This window comes from Protopterus annectens, chromosome 4.part1 (genome assembly GCF_019279795.1).
Source record: "Protopterus annectens isolate FY-2018-M chromosome 4.part1, PAN1.0, whole genome shotgun sequence".
In the NCBI taxonomy this organism is placed as follows: domain Eukaryota; kingdom Metazoa; phylum Chordata; order Ceratodontiformes; family Protopteridae; genus Protopterus; species Protopterus annectens.
In genome coordinates, this window is record NC_056734.1 from 518230177 (window position 1) to 518250995 (window position 20819).

A 20819-nucleotide genomic window follows, 5' to 3' on the forward strand; every position below is an offset into this window, starting at 1 on the left:
GTCTACGAAGCAGATCATTACATTTTTTCCAGGGTCATTTTACTTGGGCAGGACAAACTTACTTCCAATGTACAGAAGTGCTAAGTAAGAATGACCAAGGTAAGATACAAATACTTTTTTAGGAGAGAGTTGATCAAATCCCCAAAAGCAAACGGAGGCCGAGAAGAATGACAAATCATAAATTGTTTAATTAAAAATAAAATCTGTTTTAGGGCGAAGTAGGAACTTTATTGTATAGTTTGTTTCCATAGCATGCTCCCTCATGGATCTAACCCAAGGGTCTGAACAGGTTAGACAGGCATCAGAAACTGAGGAGGCTTATCGAATACTTAAACTGTCTTTGTGCTCAACTACTTCTCTAAATCCTTCATTGTTTATACATAATACTTCACAGGTTGGGTTGGTGGCATTTCTGTCCAAAAGTAGGAAATGAGGAATATCCATTCTGCTGTCTAGGCAGAACATTGAGTGCATCTTTTATACCCCTGGCGCACTGACGTCAGGGAAGAGGCGACAGCAACCGACGCCGGACCTGGACTTTGTGGTTCTGGTCGGCTGCGGGTGGCCTGCCGGCGGGATGGCCCAGGAGTGGTGACTGCAACAGTGAATACACTCTAACATCTACATTTATGGTAGGTACACAACTGTACTTTTTGCATAGTATGCAGTCAGTAGTAGAGGTGGGCAGGCTACAGCCAGCACAAGCCTGTGTATACACTCTGCTGTGGTGCATGGTCCAGCAGGCCAGAGCTGAGCTACACTCAGTGTTTCTGAGTAATTGCTGAATTTTTTTTTTTTGGTCCAGATCTGCAAGTTGGGAGTGCTTTTTGTTCCAGTTTGCATATCCAAGTTTTGTGGTTGGCAGTAATTCATGCTATCTTTACTGCACTGTGGCACCACAATCTCTGGAAGAGGATTGTTGGAAGATATTGTAGTAGAGCAGTTGGCATAAAGACTTTCTACTTTTTTTTTTAGCATGGGGGGGTGCTCCATTTCCTTTACTCCAGAGCGCTTGCATGCATACACGGGAGAGGTGTGTCTCTGCAAGAGAAGGATTAAGAAAGCCTCACCAATGCTAAGGACAGCATGGACAAAATTATTTTCTGTTTTTTGAGAATCCCAATTCTCTGTTCCTGATTGTTTATATGCTGAGAGGTGTTGGTGTGTGTTTGGGGGTCAGTATATGTATTTGAGGAGCTTGTTGAAATTGCTATATTGTAGTACCCCCCCCCCTAAGAAGTGCACAGAACTGGGATGCCTTTTGGGGGTAGAGGTGTAGAGGCATCCTGTACCGGATAGCAAAATGTCCTCCGTCACTGCTGACAATTTTAAAGTAACTTGTTGGGGGCCGTGTATGCATTTACCAACCACAAGGTGAAATGGCAAAATGAAAAACTAGTTCTTGCATTTTTTTCATACTTCTTCTTAGGGCAGTGAAATTGGTGTGCAGAAAGACAGCTGTCATTTTTGGGGGCATACAATAAAGGTTATTTAAGGTTTATATGGATTGCTAGAGGGCAGAGTCCTATCAGAGCTAAGTTTGTTTACATTAATTGTCCCCAGACTCCTTGCTTGGACACAGTGAAGGAGGTGGCTGGGTGCAAGCTGTTTGGGAACTGTTTATTTCAGTGAATGCTAACGATTCAGTTGCTAGTTTAGCTATCTAGTTTTTGCTTGCATTTCCTCCAAATTTCCAGACTTTAACTGAGCTACTCTTCAGATTGTCTGCTCTGGCTTGGCTCTTGGCACTAAGAGCTAAGGTAGTCAGTGCCCTTGGCTCTGATTTTCAGAAATCCCAGGCTTGCTCATCTTTAGTCAGGAGTATTTTAAATGGGTGGGGGTATGGAGTGTTACAACTTTAATACTTACTGTAAGTAAAAGGAATATAACCTTTGTAGTATGAGAGGCTGGATAGAAGCAAGTTTAAGTTAATATAATGCTGTTATCTTTGAGTGCTTGGCTGGGATGTAAAATTAAAACTTATAGGTTTTATACATGGAATTTAAGACTTCCCTTTTCTTTACAAGGGTGGATTTAAAGGTTAATGTGGCTTAAGCTGTAAAGAGTTTTCTCAAGCCAAAAGATGATTGAAGCTATAAAAATGCCAAACTTGCCGCATCTGCAAAGATCTTGTGTTTTCTGTTGGCAAATGCTGTCTGGATTGACTGTGTCCAGCTAATGGCATTTGGTCAGGGGAATTTTGTACTTTTGGTTCAGAGGGAAATTTACCAAGTTTCCTTAATGTAGTTGCCAACTTGTTGGCTGCATTTTTTTCATTGCTGACTAACGCTGAGATAAGCTGCTTGCAGGTGCAAGCCATTAAATCCTGAGCATCATTTGCTCAGGGAAATGTAAGCTTAAAGGTACAATGACAAACGGTTAAGTGAAAAGTTTGAGGTAGTAGCCTTCCCAGCAGCCTTAATGCTTCAAAAACTGTACACACATTCTTCTAGTCAGTTCATAAGGTTTAATGGTAGCCAGTGTATTTTTCCTAAGGCTAAACAGTTTTTTGAAAGTATAAAAGTTTCAGATGAGAATAGAGTAAACACTGCCATGCACTTTAATATGGCATGTCTAATGTTGATTTTAGATTGGGGAGTGCTTGTGGGTGCAGCTGTAGAAATTGGGGCACTTGCTTCTGATAGGCACAACATTATTTGTTGAAAGTGAACTTAGTTTTGTATGTTGATTGGGGGGGGGGGTGCTTTGAAAAATGGTATTTTTGAGGGCTTTCATTAAAGCACGTCTAAAACGTGATATGGCTTCAAACTGAGATGAGGAAAACTATGTATAAATGCTGGAAATAACATTCCAAGCATAACTGTTCTGTAGTTATAGGTAGGTAGGAACAGGAACTTTTTATCATGATTGCTACTGTTAGTATTAAAATGTAAATGGCCTTACAGGTATAGACTAAGTATTGAATCATTTCTAAGACCTGCAGAGTGCAGATAGTAATATAGCAGGAGCCACATTTTGGAAAACGTATTAATTTTGCTAAGAGGATCGCAAGATGCATGTTCAGCAGAATGCTGAGGACAAAGGAAGGGTGGTAATACTGAGAGGGATGGAAGAGAAGACAGTAATGGTAGAGTTGAGATAGTAGGCTATTGGCAAGGGAGGAGTATGAATGCTGGCATGCACTTGTATTCCACAAAAAAACTGTTAGAGCTTTAAGATAAGTAACTGCTTTTAGCAGTAAACGTGTTTTTGGTGGTGACTGGGACTTCATTTGCAATAGTGAGAATGGGGTGACTGGAAGGGGATATAACAAGCTGGTAGATTCTGATGTTTTTTTGAGAATATTTGGTATGAAAGATGTGAATTCTGTAGAACTCAGGATTTGCATATTCCCCAAAGGTACGATAACTGGGCTAGAATGGATAGAAATTTCAAGGAACATGTGCATTTAATTAACTTCAGCACACTCAACTTTCAGATCCTGCACAGAGAACTACTGTTGGTCCTAGTTTGAAACAAGTGAGACTGGTGCTTTTTCCCATTTACCTGTTAAGTGAGTAATTTGAGTGGGTAGGAGAAATCCGGGTTTTAGAAGATAAAAATTCCTCCAGAAGAGGTGGTTGGTGAGTGGCTTAAACTTGAAATGGTAGCTTAAAATCAGTGTTGAATAAGTAAGTAATGTGAATAATTTTAGAGTTGCTGGCAAAACTGCAGAATATGGCAAAACTGCAGAATAAGGGGAATCCACAGACCAAGAGGAACATCTGCAGAGTGTAAGGGTATTTGCTTTAAAAACATCTTTCTAAACTCTTTCACGTATCCAACTATTTTATAACTCCAGGGCACAAAAAAAGCTTTAGCACAATGACTTGTGCCACTGGGTAAACTGTTGCCAAACTCTGGGAGCCTGTGTAAAAAAAATAAATAAATAAATAACCAGGTGTCCTGTAAAGAACAGCTGGTCACCACTCCCACAAGAGGTGACAACATACTGGACCTGGTCATCACCAACATGGGGAACCTATGTTCCATACCTGAGGTAAACTCGTCATTGGTAAGATCAGATCACAAACTAATCACACTGGACATCCACATCCCAACCCCCCCACCACCACCAAGTCAAGGAAATCAAGGTAAAAAACTTCTCTAAAGCCAACTTCACACTCCTCAAGACAGAGGTGGGAAGTTTCAAAGCTCCCAATCAAATGGAAAATGATGACCCATCGGCAGAATCCTTTACAAGTGCATTCTATGAACACCTTCAAGAATGCATGGACCGAGCCATCCCAAGTAAAACCAAGACCAGCTCCTCAAAAAAGAGGAAGCCAGTCTGGTGGACCTTGGCCATAAATAAACTTTAGAACAGAAGGAGGAAACTCCTGCAAGATGGAACAAAATCCCAAAATAAGAAGGCATCTCTGATTAACATCCGTAAAAAAACTGTGCTCCCTCATTAAATCATCCAAGGCCAACTTCAAAAGAAAAATGGCCAATGACTCTGATAACCACAAGGCCTTCTTTAACTATGTCAAGAGTCTAGGGGCAAGCTCTCAGATATGCTCCTAGCTAGTGCATAATCACCATAAATACACTGAACCAACTGACATTGCCAACATCCTGGCTGACGTTCAGTGCAAACTTCACCCCTCCTCTCCACCAAAGGGGCTAGCACCCATCCCAGAAGAATGTGGCGCTCCAGATATCTCAAGACACATAAGTAAAGACAGCCCTTGCAAAGGCCAAAAACACAGCATCAATGGGACCAGATGCTGTCCCAGGTCGTGTCTTACACGAGCTTCAAAATGAAGTAACCCCCATCTCAAATCACTATTCAAACTCAGCCTCTCTACAGGCTATGTACCCAAAGAATGGCGTACAGCAACAATCGTACAACTCCACAAAGGTGGTGCCACAACTGACCCTGGGAACTATCGCCCTATAAGCTTGACTAGCTTGGTCTGCAAAGCCATGGAATGCATTATCATGGAGCTCATTAACGGGGACATTGGAAACCTCCAGACACTGGACCCTACCCAGTTCGGCTTTGTTAAAGGCAGATCTTGCCTCCTGAACTTGGTCGACTTCTTCGAAACGGTCACCAAGGCCATAGATGAAGTGGTCCACACAGCATATCTGGACCTCGCTAAGGTGTTTGACACCATCTCACACTCAGGAATCCTAGACAAACTCACCAGCTTAAATATCGACCCCCATGTCACGAGATGGGTTGCCAATTGGCTCTCGGACAGAATCCACACGGTAAGAGTGGCAGGCACCATGTCTGATTCTAAACCAGTCACAAGCGAAGTCCCACAGGGCTCAGTCCTGGGACCCCTCCTGTTCGGTATATATTTCTCCAAAGTACAGGCAAAGGCGGAGGGACTGTGGCTAACCAAGTTCGCAGATGACTGTAAATTGGGTGCAATAATTGACTCTCCAGCTGACACGGACATCCTGCAAAAGGGTCTCACAGAGACAGACACCTGGTGTCAAAGTCACAGCCTCAAGCTAAATGCCAAAAAATGCGTAGTAATCCCATTTGGGAAAAACAAAGTACCTACAAACTACCACATAGATGGGTACCCAGGTCCCTAATTACCTGTACTTAGTGGATTCCCAAGTAGATAGCATGCACTCCTTTGATAACCACATAGAAGGATTTTCTGACTGTTTTGGCTATGTGGCACACCTGATCACAAAGGGTTTCTCATCTAGATCCAAGGAGGTGATTGTGCCCCTTTACTCCTCACTCATTAGGCCCATAATAGAGTACAATGCCCCATTTGGGATGTACCTCACTAGACACCTGCAACAGCTAGAAAGACCACAGAAGTACTTCACTAAGAGGATTAAGGGCCTTAAACAATTACCCTATGAAGCACGACGAAAAAAGCTCCAGCTCTTCTCAGTCGCTTACCGTCTGCTCAGAGGTGACCTATGCCTGACCTATAGGGCCATGTCAAACCCTGAACTAATGGACATGCTTCACCTCAAAAAAACGAGATCCCTCAGGATCACTTGTTCTAGCGGCTTGAAACCTATGTACAACAATAAACAGGACATGCTGGTGGGATAGATTCCTGTCCCAGTGACTCCCCTCACTCTGGAATAGAATCCCAATCCATATTTAACAAAGCTCCTCTCTGACCCTCTTCAAGAGAAATCTTGAGTGGATGGGTAATCTTAAGTTCTACCCTGGGATCACTTCAGGAGCCCTGTTGACAGAGGCCCAGGTTACTAATCTAATGGGGAGGTGAAAGCCATCACTCTGTGGCTAGACTTATAAATGCCCATGGGCAGATAGCGTAGTACTTACCTATGAACCTATAAAGGTGTTTGATATATTTCAGACATTTCATGACAACTTGTAAAGCAGAGGACTGTGGAATCCAGTAAAGAGCACAAGTTGAAATATTTGAGTAATTATGGCAAGCTTAGTTGACCTGAGGCTTAACCAAGTTAGATACGAAGAAATGGTGATGTATAATCAAATTTCCAAAGATATGTTCAGGAACATTTGGTGTTTGTGGAAGTCCAGGGAGAAAGTGAAACAAAATCTGCAGGTATCTAGTGAGGGGAAGCACCAACATTTTGGAAAAGCTTTGTCTTTCATACCTAAAACGGGTAAAAACCATGAGACCAGCTTTTATAGACCCATTTCGATTTTTAAACCATGAAGTGTTGTATATGGGTATGGATCAGTGTGGTTTTATGGGGAAGATTTTCTTGGAGTTCTTCTAGGAAATGGGGAATACACCCTTGGGATCACTTCTGTGTGTCTGCTCGACAGTGGCACAGGAAAATAACTTTCTTGGGTGGCGTAAGCCAGGGAACCTTGTTGGCTAGGCTTACGTAGGCCCTTGGGCCGATAGCCTAGTACCTACCTATGAACCTATAAATATGAGATCACATACTCCAAAATAGAAAGAGAATATCTGGCTATTAAGTGGGCCTAGGGTCTCTGTTACCATGTGTTACATAGGGAATTCACCCTAGTTCTAGATCATGCCTTCCTACAACAGCTTCACCAGGATAAGGAAGGCAGTGTCAAGCTGTATATGTTTCTCCTAGTTCCACTTTTGCTTTCAACACAGTTTTCACCAGCATGTTGTGGATGGTCTGTCTAGGGCCAACAGTATGAAGTTCTAGAACATTCAGTGTACTGTGTTGTGTGATCATTACACCTTGCCACCAAGGATGGCTAGGCCAGTCAAGCCCAGTGTGCATTTACAAAGACTCATCCAATTGTCCAGGTCCTGTTTGAAGAAGATAGTGTCTCACATTGCTTTACCAACAGGGTATGTCTATTCCAGAGGTGAGGGAGATAGTAATAAATCTGTATCTCTACCTTGTTTTATTGGTCTGCTGAAGCATGTGCCTGTGGCTACAAGATTTGGCTGCTTCTAAACCATCTGGAGGTACAAGCCGATATAAGTATATTCTTTGCATTTGCTCTAACTGTTTCAATGGTATAACTTTCTGCTGCATTTATTTATTATCACTGTTTTCTGGCTGTGTTGTTTAACTCAGTCTGCTTGTTACTATACTGCTCTTAGGTTGTTGATTTCCTGATATCCGTCACCATTTTATTTTTCCCATCCACCCGCTCATCTGTTTTTGTATTCTTAAAACTTGGTAGCTTTTGAGTTGCCTGCCTCTACTATAAATTTGATATTGGACACTCCTGCCATGCCCTGCTGAGCTGGGAGTTGCTGGGTGAAGGCTTGTTGTGTCTTGTTATTATGAAAGTGTCTCCGTTTTGGTTTAAGCGCTTGGGTTCTAAACACAAACTTATTGTGCCTGTTGTTCTAAGTGCCTTTGTTTCGGTTTAAGCACTTGAGTTCCATACCAGTCATTTTACATTAGGAAGTTTTGTGGTCTAAACTCTTTTGGCAGGAAAGGCTAGCCTACACACTTCTATGCTGGAAATTGCTGGTTGAAGGCTCATTTGTCTGTTACTCGGCAAGTGTCTTAGTTCTGGATTAAACACTTGGGCTCCAAACCAGTTATTTTACTTTGGCAGGGTTGAGGTGTCGACTCTTGTGACAGGAGAGTGTGGCCTACACCCTTCAAAGCTGGTAATTGCTGGTTGAAGGTCTGTTGTGTCTATTATTCTGAAGTATCTGACACCTGACTTATAAAATAAAAGAAAAAGCTAGGAGTCCAACCGTAAAACACTTTAATGATGAAGCTTTCAAATCCACAAGATTCTTTCACAACACAACATAAAATCAACAATGTTCGTTTGAATATAAAATGCCAGCCAATCATGTTCAAAATCAAGTAATCTGACCAATAATTAAAATGCATTGCATAAACAATACTACCTAAAACATAGTCTAAAAAGCATTTTAAGGCATATTAAAACCTGTACATTAAGCCATAGAACCCAGAACACATACAAAGCATATACAATATGTAACATAAAATATGTAATATAACACGCCATGTAAAAGACATATAACGAAATTTCATTTCATACATAGGCATGCTTCTTTTTAAGTAGTGGTTTTATGCTAGTCTTAGTATTTAGACCTGGAAACTTGGCAGCTCTAAAGAAATGTAATTATTTATATTCAGCCATGTAGGTATCATTTACAAGATCACATCTTTTTGTTTACAAATTCTTTGTAAAATCTTACATTTAAAGGAATGTTCAGTACCTAACTGCATAATGTGTTTACTAAGAGCATTAGTTTCTTATCTGTCTGTAAGTCTTAGACAGATGAGAACCAGTTCTTGAAATTTTTGGTTAGATATTGGGTGTATAAGTTTCTTATCTAAACTAATAAACTGGCAGTAGACAGTTATGTCAGGGGACAGTTCCCTGTTTACTAAAAGGAAAATTCTTATTAGAATCAAATACTTGATCTTTGTAACTTAGTCTTTGTTTTAAGTTTATTTCCTTTTTATAAAAAAAAATGTGGTTGTATGTGAATAATTTCACTAATATTTGGGACATATTTCAAAATAACCCAATTTTTTCATACTATCATAGTAATGTTTGTGTGCATATTGTGTTTTGTGACCTATCCCATGTGATATTTACTATTATCTGTAGGCCTTTCCTCATTACTCCCAGTATTCCTTATAGCATTAGAGAAGTAGGATACACCCAAATCTTCACATTTAGAAATAACATATTCCTTTCTAACCGCTCTGTATTGTATCCTCTAGTTACAAAGTCAGATGTCATACTATCTACCTCTTGCATAAAACCATCACCTTCTGTGTTCAGCCTGCTAGCCCTCAGGAATCGACTGCAAGCAACACTATTGTAGACATTATGATAGTATGCATCCTAGATTTGAACATATAATATTGCTTGAACATTTTTGAACATTCTTTTATTGGATTGACATTGTTGTGGTTCATTTAGCTGCCTGCTAGTGTTTTTGCTGTGGTTGTTAGTTCTGATTTAAGCACTTGGGCTCCAGAACTAGCTTTTTTTACATTAGAAGGGTTTGTGGTCTAGTCTGTTGGGGTGGGAGAGTGTGGCCTGCATCCTAAGCTGGGAATTGGTGGTGAATTACTGCTTTACTTAAACTTTTCTTTGATGTTGTGACTGATTTTTATGCACTTTGAATTTCTAGTAATTCTGCGTTTTGTAGCATGGGCTGGATTCGTACTTGCTGAATCTGGACTGTTTGATATCACTTGAGCATCACAATCAGCTCTTCATTGAGATGCTGAAAGATCTGTGGAATCTGTTGCTTCCAACTAACTAGGAGTACATGTTTTTGCTCTTTTATATTGCAGTTTTAATTTGTATTTACATTCTACTGTCTGTTTGAATTGTCTGAACTGTTTTTTGCCACATTTTATTATATACTGTACTAGTTCAGGTGTAGCATAGCCCAGTTCCAGGTTTGCCATTTCTGGGTCTGTTCAAGCCATCTTTGTTGGTGAAGACCCTTCTGCAGCCTTATGGGAGGAGAGTGCTGTCTGGGTCCCATCCAATCAGGGGTGATTAGTCCAGAGTTCAGAGAGCATCCTTGCTGGTTAATTTGAGTTAAAAGGGTTATTTCTTGTGTTATTTAAGCCCCGCGTTTGCTCTTGTGTGTAGCACACCATTGTGCACGGCTACGTAGAGGTTGTTACAGTTGGTGGTTATAGACGCAAACATTTTGCTTGTTAAATTTTCCCTTAACATTCCGCTTGTGGTCCTCCAGAGGTTTTTGGCAGCCCTGCTCTACTGTCAGGTGGAATAGTAAGCCTAGCCTCAGGGGTACCAACACATATCGGTACTTTTCCATTATTAGGGCAACAGGTATAATGAGCAGTTGCAATGTTAGCATGCGGTCACAATGATCACACTGCTGCTGCTGATGTATATATGAAATCATCACCTTAACAAACCACACCAGTCTGGTTTCTCTTAATTGCGATAACCCACCTCTCAATGCCCTCAATAACAAATGTCTCCAGTTTATAAGCTAGAGGTGCTTTTGTTTCTTGTCATGCAAATACTGGAGCTGAACCTCTTGGCTCTGGACAAAACCGGAATTAACGAGGTGAGGAAAGCCCAGAAATAGCAACAAATGTAAAATATGGTTCTTATAAACTTAGTAGTTGAGCACAAATTTTGCATTACCATGAATGTTGTAAACAGTGTAAAGTGTGACATCCACACGTTACATTGATTTTCCATATATATATATATATATATATATATATATATATATATATATATATATATACACACATATACACACACACACACACCACTATACAGCCACCAACTCAACACTACTTTACTTTAAGGATCATTGTTACCGTGTGCTAACTTTGCAACTGCTCATTATATCTGTTGCCCCGATAAAGGAAAAGTAGGCACATCTCTCCCCCACTAGCCATTCCGAAGTGTGACCTCTTTTCCTGACCATATAAATTTTACCTAATACTGTGGATGGACAATTTCCCACAGTTTCTCCAGCCAGCTTGGTCAACACGGGCATCCTGAGACAGTGTAACAACTGCCTCATGTTCACCAACAACCCTCTATGCCTAGTCTGCACAAACTCAACATGTGAGAGATGCAGCTATGTTAAGAACCTTGAATCCATGCTCTCTCACACACCAGTCAGCACATATGACAGCAGGTTGTCGGCATGCACACCTCACTTCCTACTCCACCCAAGCATGCATCATGCATCTACATATGCGAAGGTCCTCACCAGAGACCTCACAAGCACACTACACATACTTCCTCTACAGAACACAGTACACATTAGCTCATGCACCAGTGTCTCGCGTGTCAAGCCCTTAAGACAAAACCAAACATATTAGTCGTAGGTGATTCCATCATGAGACACACACCTGTTCCTCTCACCAGGCTGGATAAGGAAAAGGTCACTGTTGGTCGTCTGTCAGGTGCTAGGATCTGTCATATCACACATGCATGACTCTGTCATGGTCCATGTTGGTGTGAACGACTTGAGATGTAATTCTCTGCATTATATGAAGAGAGATGTGACCGAGCTCTCAGATTGTGTGCATCAGGCAGGTATGTCCCTAGCCTTAAGCAGCATTTTATCCTCACCTAGGATGATGCCTTACTACAAATAGAAAATGATTAACTTCAATAATTCGCTTAGTTTCTGGTATCATTCTAAGGGGATCCAGTATCGGTCAGCCTGGGATGACATGATTGACAGACTTCCGTGCTTTGCCAGAGATTTCATCTGTCACCCTTGGGATTTTGGCTGGCTAAGGCTCTTGCCACCCCCGTAGTCCCTTTTTAGGCAGTGTCTCGAGGACAAAATTCCCGATGTAAAAACTCCACCTAAAAATAACCTCAAGGTTATGCTGCTAAACGTTGGGAGTCTTAACACGAAACTGCAGTCACTGGAAGCGGTCCTCATCTTGGAAGACAGACATTTGTGCAGTCATGGAGACTTGATTCAAGGCTATGGAGAGCACCCCAGCCATACCGGGTTACACCTCCTTCCACATGTTCACACTACAAACTGAAGGCATGTAAACTAAAGGTTGTGGTATATCAATATTCATTAAAGAAAATGCACCTCCAGATTGGTTAAACAGCATGATTCCCTGCAGATACTTCAGGTGCAATTAATTGTTGGTAGGACACCTATTTAAATCATTGCCACCTATGGGACCCCCTCCATGAATCAGGACATCCACTCTGTCTGTTTGGATCTACTTGAGTCTGTCAAGATACGTCTGAACACCGTGATTTTGGGTGACTTTAACTACCCAGCCACTTTGCTCAGACTCACTTGCCCAAAGGTTCCTCAACTTCGTTAACTCCAATACCTTGGACCAGCTGGTTGACGCCCCCACAATGGATGCCAACATCCTGGTCTGGTGCTTAATATGGGGGAGCACTGTAGCACCCCCACTGAGGTCTTCCTTGGTGAGATCTGACCACAAATCGGTCTCATTCAAAGTAACTCATACCTGCCCCCAGCAGCAACTAAACTAAAAAACTTCTCCAAAGCAGATTATAACCTTTTACGGGATAGTATAAATAGCTCCACAGCACCCCCCCCCCCTTCAGATGAAATTAGCAACTATGCAGAGTTCTACACCAGTACTTTATACAAACACCTGTGTGCCTGCATTGATTTTGGCTGTACCTGATAGGACCAAAACAAGTTCCTCAAGGAAGAGTAAACCCGCCTGGTAGACTATTGCTATCAACAGGCTTTACAATAAGAGGTAGAAATTGCTAAGAGGGAGTGAGCCCTAAACTGGAAACATCCCTCCTCAGCTTAAACAAGCAAATAAGACTTCTTGTGAAGTCTCCCAAAGCAAACTATGAATCCATATTAGCTTCTTCAACTAAGGACAACCATAATGCGTTCTTTAGTTACATCCATAACCTAAAAGGAAAGGCTCAGATTTGTGCCGAAATGGTAGTTAATGACATTGCATATACTGAGCCTGTGGACACAGCTAACCTGTTGGCCTGTAGAATCTGTGAAAACTCCACTCCCTTGTCCCCGCTACACGTACCCCCATGGCATACCTGCAACTTGTCCCCTTCCTTTTATGTCTAAAGAGCAGGTCATAAATGCCCTCTCCAAGGCCAAAAACACAGCATCTATGGGATCTGCTAATATCCCAGGCTGCATCCTACATGGGCTCCAACAAGAATTATCAACACCATTGTGTACTCTTTTCAATCACAATCTAAGTACCATCTTCATCCCAGCTGAATGAAAAAAGGCCACAGTTATTCCCTTGCACAAGGGTGGTGCTTCCACTGACCCTGGGAACTATATATTTATTAGCCTGACTAGCCTTATCTGCAAGGCCATGGAGCGATGATCATGGATCTTCTCAGTAAAGATATAGGTGATTTCCAAACACTTGAGCCTACTCAGTTTGGATTTGTCAGACAGAGATCATGCCTATTAAACTTGGTGGACTTCTTTGAGACAGTCACCAAGGCCCTGGACGAGGGGAAATCTGTGTATACCACCCCTACCAGACCCTACCCCAAGGGTCAGAAGTTAGGAAAAATGTGGTTCCAAAAAGCCCAAGAAGCCTTTCAGGACACACGTGGTCAACCCCCCTCCAGGGGCAGAGGAGGGGGTAATAATGGAAGATGCCACCCTCGCGGCAGAGGGAGCCCGCAAAACCAGGGTGACAGAGATCACTTCTTTGGGAAGCCCTACCAGCACTCCTGAAAGGAAGCCTGACTGTCCTGCTCTGGAGGCAGTCTGAGGTTGCTTATCTTTGTACCCAGACGCCTGGCTCAAAATAACAAAAGACAGCTAGGTACAAAGTATCATTTCCAGAGGATACTTCATCCTATTTGCCACACCCCCTCCACTGACCAGAAAAATCCCGGACGTTCCACCCAGTTACAGGGAACAAGCAACAGTAGAGGTCCAAACATTGCTTAAAAAAAAGTCATCCAACCAGTTCCAGCAGACCAGACAGAATCTGGAACTTACTCAAGATTCTTTTTTAGTCCCAAAAAAGACAGGGGACTGGAGACCCATATTGGACCTCAGCAGACTGAACAAATCTGTAAAGAAAGAAGTTCTGGATGGTCACGCTTCAGTCGATATTTCCCTTCTTAGGGAAAGACAATTGTATGTGCTTGCTAGATCTCCAGGATGCGTACTACCACATAAAAATGGCCAGGCCATCCAAGGATCATCTGCACTTCCGGCTGGAGGGCAGTCACTACCAGTTTCGAGCCCCACCCTTTAGTCTCACTACAGCCCCCAGAGTGTTCACCAAATGTATGGCAGTGATCACGGCTCACCTGAGGCATTTAGGATTCCAGGTGTTTCCGTACCTAGATGATTGGCTCCTTACCGCCACCACCAGGCATCAATTCAGTCAGGTCAGGGAGTCCACTCTGTCACTCTGCAATCAGCTGGGCATTACAATAAACTCAGAAAAGTCTGTCTTGTCACCATCGCAGCATATCATCTTTATTGGAGCAGAACTGGACACCACCATTACCACACTAAGACTTCCAGCAGAAAGAATCTTTCTTCTCAGTCAGCATGTCCGCATTCTAATATCCAAAGACAAAGCACCAGCATCAGAAGTTCTAAAATCGTTTGGCATGATGGTAGCAGCAGTTCTAGCTGTACCACTAGGTCATATGCACATGCAGATACTACAATGGCGGCTGTTCACTCAATGGTCTTACCAAGAGCTCCCCATGTCTTGCATGATAATGATCACAAATTCCTGCAGAAAGCATCTTCAGTGGTGGTTGACCTCTCCATGTTATGATAGGATGCCCATTTGTGCTACCCCCTCCAGCGGCCACAGTGACCACGGACGCTTCCCTGATAGGGTGGGGGGGCTTTCCAGAGAAAGACAGCCCAAGGCACATGGACCGATCAAGAGATAGATCTGCATATCAATGTCCTAGAGATGAGAGCAGTACTTTTGGTGTTGCAGTACTTCCAGGACTCCCTTCCTCTAGGTAGGATTGTGATTCAGAAGGACATGTCAGTGGTCTGCTATTTGAACAAACCAGACGGAACCAGATCTTACCCCCTTTGTCGCAAGGCCCTCCAAGTATGGCAGTGGGCTATTTCCACCCAGCACTTTCTGTTAGCAACGCATATCCCGGGGAAATCCAATGTGATAGCAGACAAGTTGAGCAGAGCAATTTTGTTGCCCCATGAGTGGTCCCTCAAGACTGAAATAGTGGACAGGATATTCCACAGGTGGGGCCAGCCTTGCTGCGACCTTTTTTCCAGTCACATGAACACCACATGCAGAAGCTACTTCGCCCTGATTCCCCCTCCGGGAGAAGCACCAAAGGACGCACTCGTTCACGATGGGCCCCAGGTCTCCTCTATGCATTCCCACCAATCCCGTTGATACCCAAGGTACTACAGAAAGCCAAAGCCCTGGGAAGGACCATCATTCTAATAGCTCCCTATTGTCCTCCTCAGATTTGGTCCCCCTTCCTTTGACTTCATCTTTTGGAGGGCCTCTGTATTCTGGACCCAGTTCCAGACCTTCTGACACACTCGTCGGGGAACTTTATCCCTCTTTGCAGTCCCTGAAGCCGACAGCTTGGCTGCTCCAATTCCCATCATAGCCATGTTCCATAACCTCTCCAGTGAGACTAAACAAATTCTCCTTTACTCTCATAAATCCTCTGAGGAAGCTGTACCTCAGCGAATGGAAAAATTTTTCTGTATAGGCCTCTAATATCGATCCTTACCAAGCCCCTATGGCCTCTAGTCTAGAATTCTTAACCACAATATTCAATAAAGGAGCTGCAGCAGCAACAGTTTGTGTTCAACTTGCTGCCATTTCTAACTTTCGTCTGGGATGTGAAGGATTGAATAATATGTCACACAAATTATCCAAAGCCTTTTTCAAAGGGACCTTTCATATTAGACCACCTGTGAAATCTCTCATCTCCATGGAATCTAAATTTTATGCTTTCCTGCATAATTCTTCTGCCATTTGAACCAGCTTCCTCATGTGACCTGAGATTTTTGTCATGGAAAACCATCTTTTTAGTGGCTGTTACTTCTGCCAACAGTGTGTCAGAGCTTCATGCCTTTTCCATCAAGCCTCCTTATTTGATATTCCATGCTGACAGAGTCTCACTTCGAACAAACCCCTCTTTCTTACCTAGAGTTTGCACTGAAACTAATCTCAACCAAATTATTGATTTGCCAGTTTTCTTCCCCAACCATTCAAACAATTTAGAGTACATGCTGCACACACCTGATGGTCACAGACAGCTCGGATTTTATTTGGATAGAATAAAAGATTTTAGGAAATCAGACCAGCTTTTTGTTTCATTTTCAGACTCCAGGAAGGGTAGGTCAGGGGCTAAAATAACTCTGTCTAAATGGTTATCTGATTGTATCACCTTTGCTTATTCAGCTGCCAATATGCCCTACAGCATAAAATTAAGGCTCACTCAACCAGAGCTGTTTCTAAATCCTCTGTCTTTTCTGCCAGACTTCCTATTGATATTTGCGCAGCAGCCACTTGGTCAAAACCTCATACCTTTATCACGCATTACCAAGTTGACAGGGCCTCCTTTGGATCCACGGTCCTGAGAAGTATACTCCCGTGAGCTACCCAAGGTTGATGGTGCTTGGGACGCTACCCATCAGTAAAGAATGAACGGCGAGATAGAACAACTTCACATAAAGAAGTTATGTACTTACCATAACATTCCATGTGAGTTGTTCATCTCGCCTTCATTCTTACGTCCCTCCCTCCTACCCCCTCCTGGGCTTTTAGATGGCAAGAGATGCTGGATCCATCCTGGTTGCTCAGTCCTTCTATCTTCTCTTTGGAGTAATAGAATGATGTATGGTATTGTTTATACGCAGCAAACAAGATCTGAGGTAACACTAGGTGCATCATGGGATGGGGACTGGGTCTTGAGCTGTTTGAAGACCTCGAGCTTTGCAATTGGCTGACTCTGAGCCGAGGGATCAGCTCTGAACCCATCAGTAAAGAATGAAGGTGAGATGAACAACTCTCATGGAAGGTTATGGTAAGTACATAACTTCTTTATATGCTTTTTGCATCACCACATAAAATGTCAACCATTTCCACAATTTCAGGCGCTGATAGGCAAGGTAATAATATACTTATCATCACAGAATGTAACTGCTCTTTACTTCTCTTCATTATGTACAAAACACTGACAATGTCACTCAAAAAGTCCTAACCCAAATTAAACTATGTTACAAGCTATCATACCCACTTTCCCCCATATCCAGAGCAGCCACAGGAAAGTATATACTTTTTCCAAAAACAAAGTACCACTTATTACTAACAATACAATCAACATTTAATACACAAGCCTTCAGATAACTGAAAACAAAATTATTCATATTTTCAGTACTGGCAGACGTTAATGCTCATCATTGTGACTTTCTTAACAGACTAAACTGGATTCCTATCCCAGATAGGATCTCTTTTCTGCTAAGCTTCCTTTGATTCAAAATTAAAAAAAAAAATAGGATATTGACCACCTTTTAAGAAGAAATCTGCCATTGAAACATAGTTATTCCTTGAGAGAAAAAGCCATGAAAACCATGACTCTTGCTTCCCCACATTTCAAAGCTCTGTTAGTTGAAAATGCCTTCTGGCCCTCTTACCTTGGAATCGGCTGCCAACAGAAATCGGGTCCTTATTCACATTGCATGAATTCTAAAAGGCCCTAAAACACACACAGGATGAAGCAGTTGCTTCAGAAATGGTGGTTAATTCATCCCAAACATGAAATTCTCCCTTTCATTAATAAAATACTGTAAGTGATCCTGAACTTTACAATTTATTGTGTGTATATGAAAACAGAGAAACTAGTGGTCTTTCAACTTCATTGATGAGCTCCGTCACAGTAATTTCCAAAAATCATGACAAGCAGGTAGTGTTCCAAAGCAACAAGCTTCTGTTCGCCACAGAAATATTTTACAATGTTAAACATCAGCTTTTATACACTTAGAAGTGGGTGTGGAAAATATGTGTATTTAATTTTAAACCAGCCCATTCAAAGCAAGAGCCATAAAAAGTGCATTTAGAACAGCAAGTACCCACCCCTACAAACTACTATTGATTAGGTCAAACTAAATCCTAGTTAAGGAAAACACTACCTGTCTATTTCCAACCCACATTCCCAAATCAGATATTAAGAAAAGAATAACATGCACATAAAAAAGACTTTTAACTAACGCAATAAAGCTTTCATCAGGTCTGTGACGAGAACTAAAATCATATACATAGGTAGATAAGTAAAAAGTGTTAACTAGATTGATGCAAGAAAAAAAAAACACGTACACACATGGCTATCTAACTATAAACATTATCGAACTAGAACACTATAAATATATACATGTCTGATATTATCTAATATGCATTAGTGTGTATAAAAACTAAGTTATTTATAGCTCAGAAAAAAATTAGAAAATTATTTCAGGAAAAAAATATTTACAACTTGAAAAAAAATGTCAAGTGCTTTAAAGTTAGGAAAAAAAACTGTCATGACAGTTATCATATTTACAGCCCCCAAAACATGCTTATTGAATGAAAACCAGTAAAACATGCACAAAAATAGTGGATGAAATGAACAAGTGTGCAGGTGTCTGCATGCATCAGTATGCTAAATGGGGGAATTACACTAATAATTCATGTTAATAGTGGCTTGAAAAAAAGTGTTTTTGAATTTATCTTTTTAATCTCTAGTGTGATGCAAGAATGTACTTAATCTAATCAAAGCAGAATTGAGGTTAACTTAACTAAACATCTATATAGTTATACACATACTACACTTTTTTTTTTTTTTTTTTTTTTTTACATATTGTATGGCAACTTATGTAAATTTCAACACATTAAAATCATGGTTTTCGGAAAGCATTTAATTTCAACTGCCAGCATAATTCTTTTTTCTGCAAAACACCACTGACGTCCCCTTCAAGCTCATCCAACTCCACACAGTCCAAAATGATAAATTTAAAACCAGAATGTCTGGGGTGTTTGGATAAGGCGTTCTTTTGGCATTTACGTCTGTCAAAAAGATTATGCGAGATCCTTCTTTTCAGTTTGTTCAGTCTTACCCACGTAAAATGCAGAGCAGTCATTGCACATGGCCCTATATACAACTTCTTCATGATTACATTTACCACCTGCTGAAGTTTTCACTATCTTTTTAAGATAGAGGCACATAGATGAGTCTCACCACATCAAGTACTCACAGAAAGTGCAGTTAGGTGCCCCACAGATTTTAGTACTAATCATCCTGGTGTTTCTTATTTTTCTTTTTTTCATATCATTATCCCATTCAGTTAGAACGAAAGTGATGCTTGCGTATTTATTTCCTACATATGTACTGCACCTTCTATGAAAGTTGTTGCAGAAGAGTAAAGAAATAACTGAGACAACATAGTCTGTTTTAAAAAGTGATATTTTGTAAATTTTTGGGTCCTGTCTTTCTTCCATGAGTGAGTCAGTGTCATACTCCCTGGCTTGCAAAGCTGAGCTAATGAGTGAAGCTCATCTCCGTGGTTATCCGTTTTACTCACCATCAGTCTGTAAAAGGCTCATTAGTTTTACAGCCACATGGAAGGGAAATCCAGCCTGATATTACGCGCAGTCACAGAGCTGGGAATTTTGAGAGACTTTTTTTTTTTTCCACAGTTGGAGTTAGAGCTACAATCACCTTTTTTTGTAATTTGGTAAAAGACTTTCAGATGTAGTAGGCAAAATGATTCAGTGACAAGGGTGACAAATTCCTAAAGGAAGCATCATGAGAGTTCAGTTTGCTTCAACATGGTATGCAGTGTGGAAGCTGACTAGGATGGAAATGCCACAAAAGGAAGAAATTCCCAAGTCATGCTTTTTAATATATGAAAACATGAGGACCATTCTCTAGGGAGCAAGGTGCTGTCTGGGGAAAGGGAAGTACAGTGTTTAGGGCATAGCTGTCCTTCAACAAACTCTGTTTTGATGAAAATGTTACAACGGTGATGATTGGTTTGCGGAGTTGGCCTTATAACATGTCTAGCCAATGCAGTAAAGATATTGTCCCCCAGCCATGTGCCTTTTCAGTTCATCCCATCTTTTCGTTTTATCGCCTTTATTGAATTACCACTTGTTTTTAACAAGAAATATCTTTATTAAACAATTGCCTACAACATAATCAATGATACTTTTATATAAATGAAAGCAAACCACACTGACACAATCCTAGTTGTTTTGTTTTGATGTCTTTGTCCCGAACTAAAGCTATGTAATCTCATTTATTGATAACAATTAGCATTGACAATACACAAGTGATGTATTACGTTATACATTTTTGCACAGGCTTCCTCCAATATATATGTTAGAGAGAGTGTGTGTGTAATATGTGTATATAAAATACATTGTGTGTGTGTGTGTGTGTGTGTGTGTGTGTGTGTGTATATGTATATATTTTTATTTATATATATATATATATGTGTGTGTGTGTGTGTGTGTGTGTATATATATGTATATGTGTATATATATATATATATATATATATATATATATATATATATATATATATATATATATATATATAATATATACACACACACACATCCTGTTTATACACACTACTGGTTTGTGTGTGCACATCTGTAATATGGAATGTAGATGCTAAGAAATGTGCACTTGAAATGAAGGCAACAGAGTTTCATGAAGGTCAGTAGACCATAAGCTTGATAATGGAACCTACAAGAGTCTACATCAGCAGCTGTACCTTTCCTGTGTACTGTTATCTCAGACAAATGTAAATCAATTTGACTGCTTCTGTCTGGGTAATGTGCAAGTAGAAGAGGAAAATGTGTTTTTTAGTACATCTGTTGTCTAGTTCCCTAAGAAAATACCTTGTTTGTTTATGATGCAAAAAG

At 41.0% G+C, this 20819-nt stretch overlaps 1 protein-coding gene across 1 annotated transcript in view; it reads left to right on the forward strand.

The window, feature by feature from the left end:
* Positions 1–20819, forward strand: part of MTERF4 (mitochondrial transcription termination factor 4) — a 322348-nt gene that overhangs the window by 23869 nt on the left and 277660 nt on the right. The window lies entirely within an intron of this gene.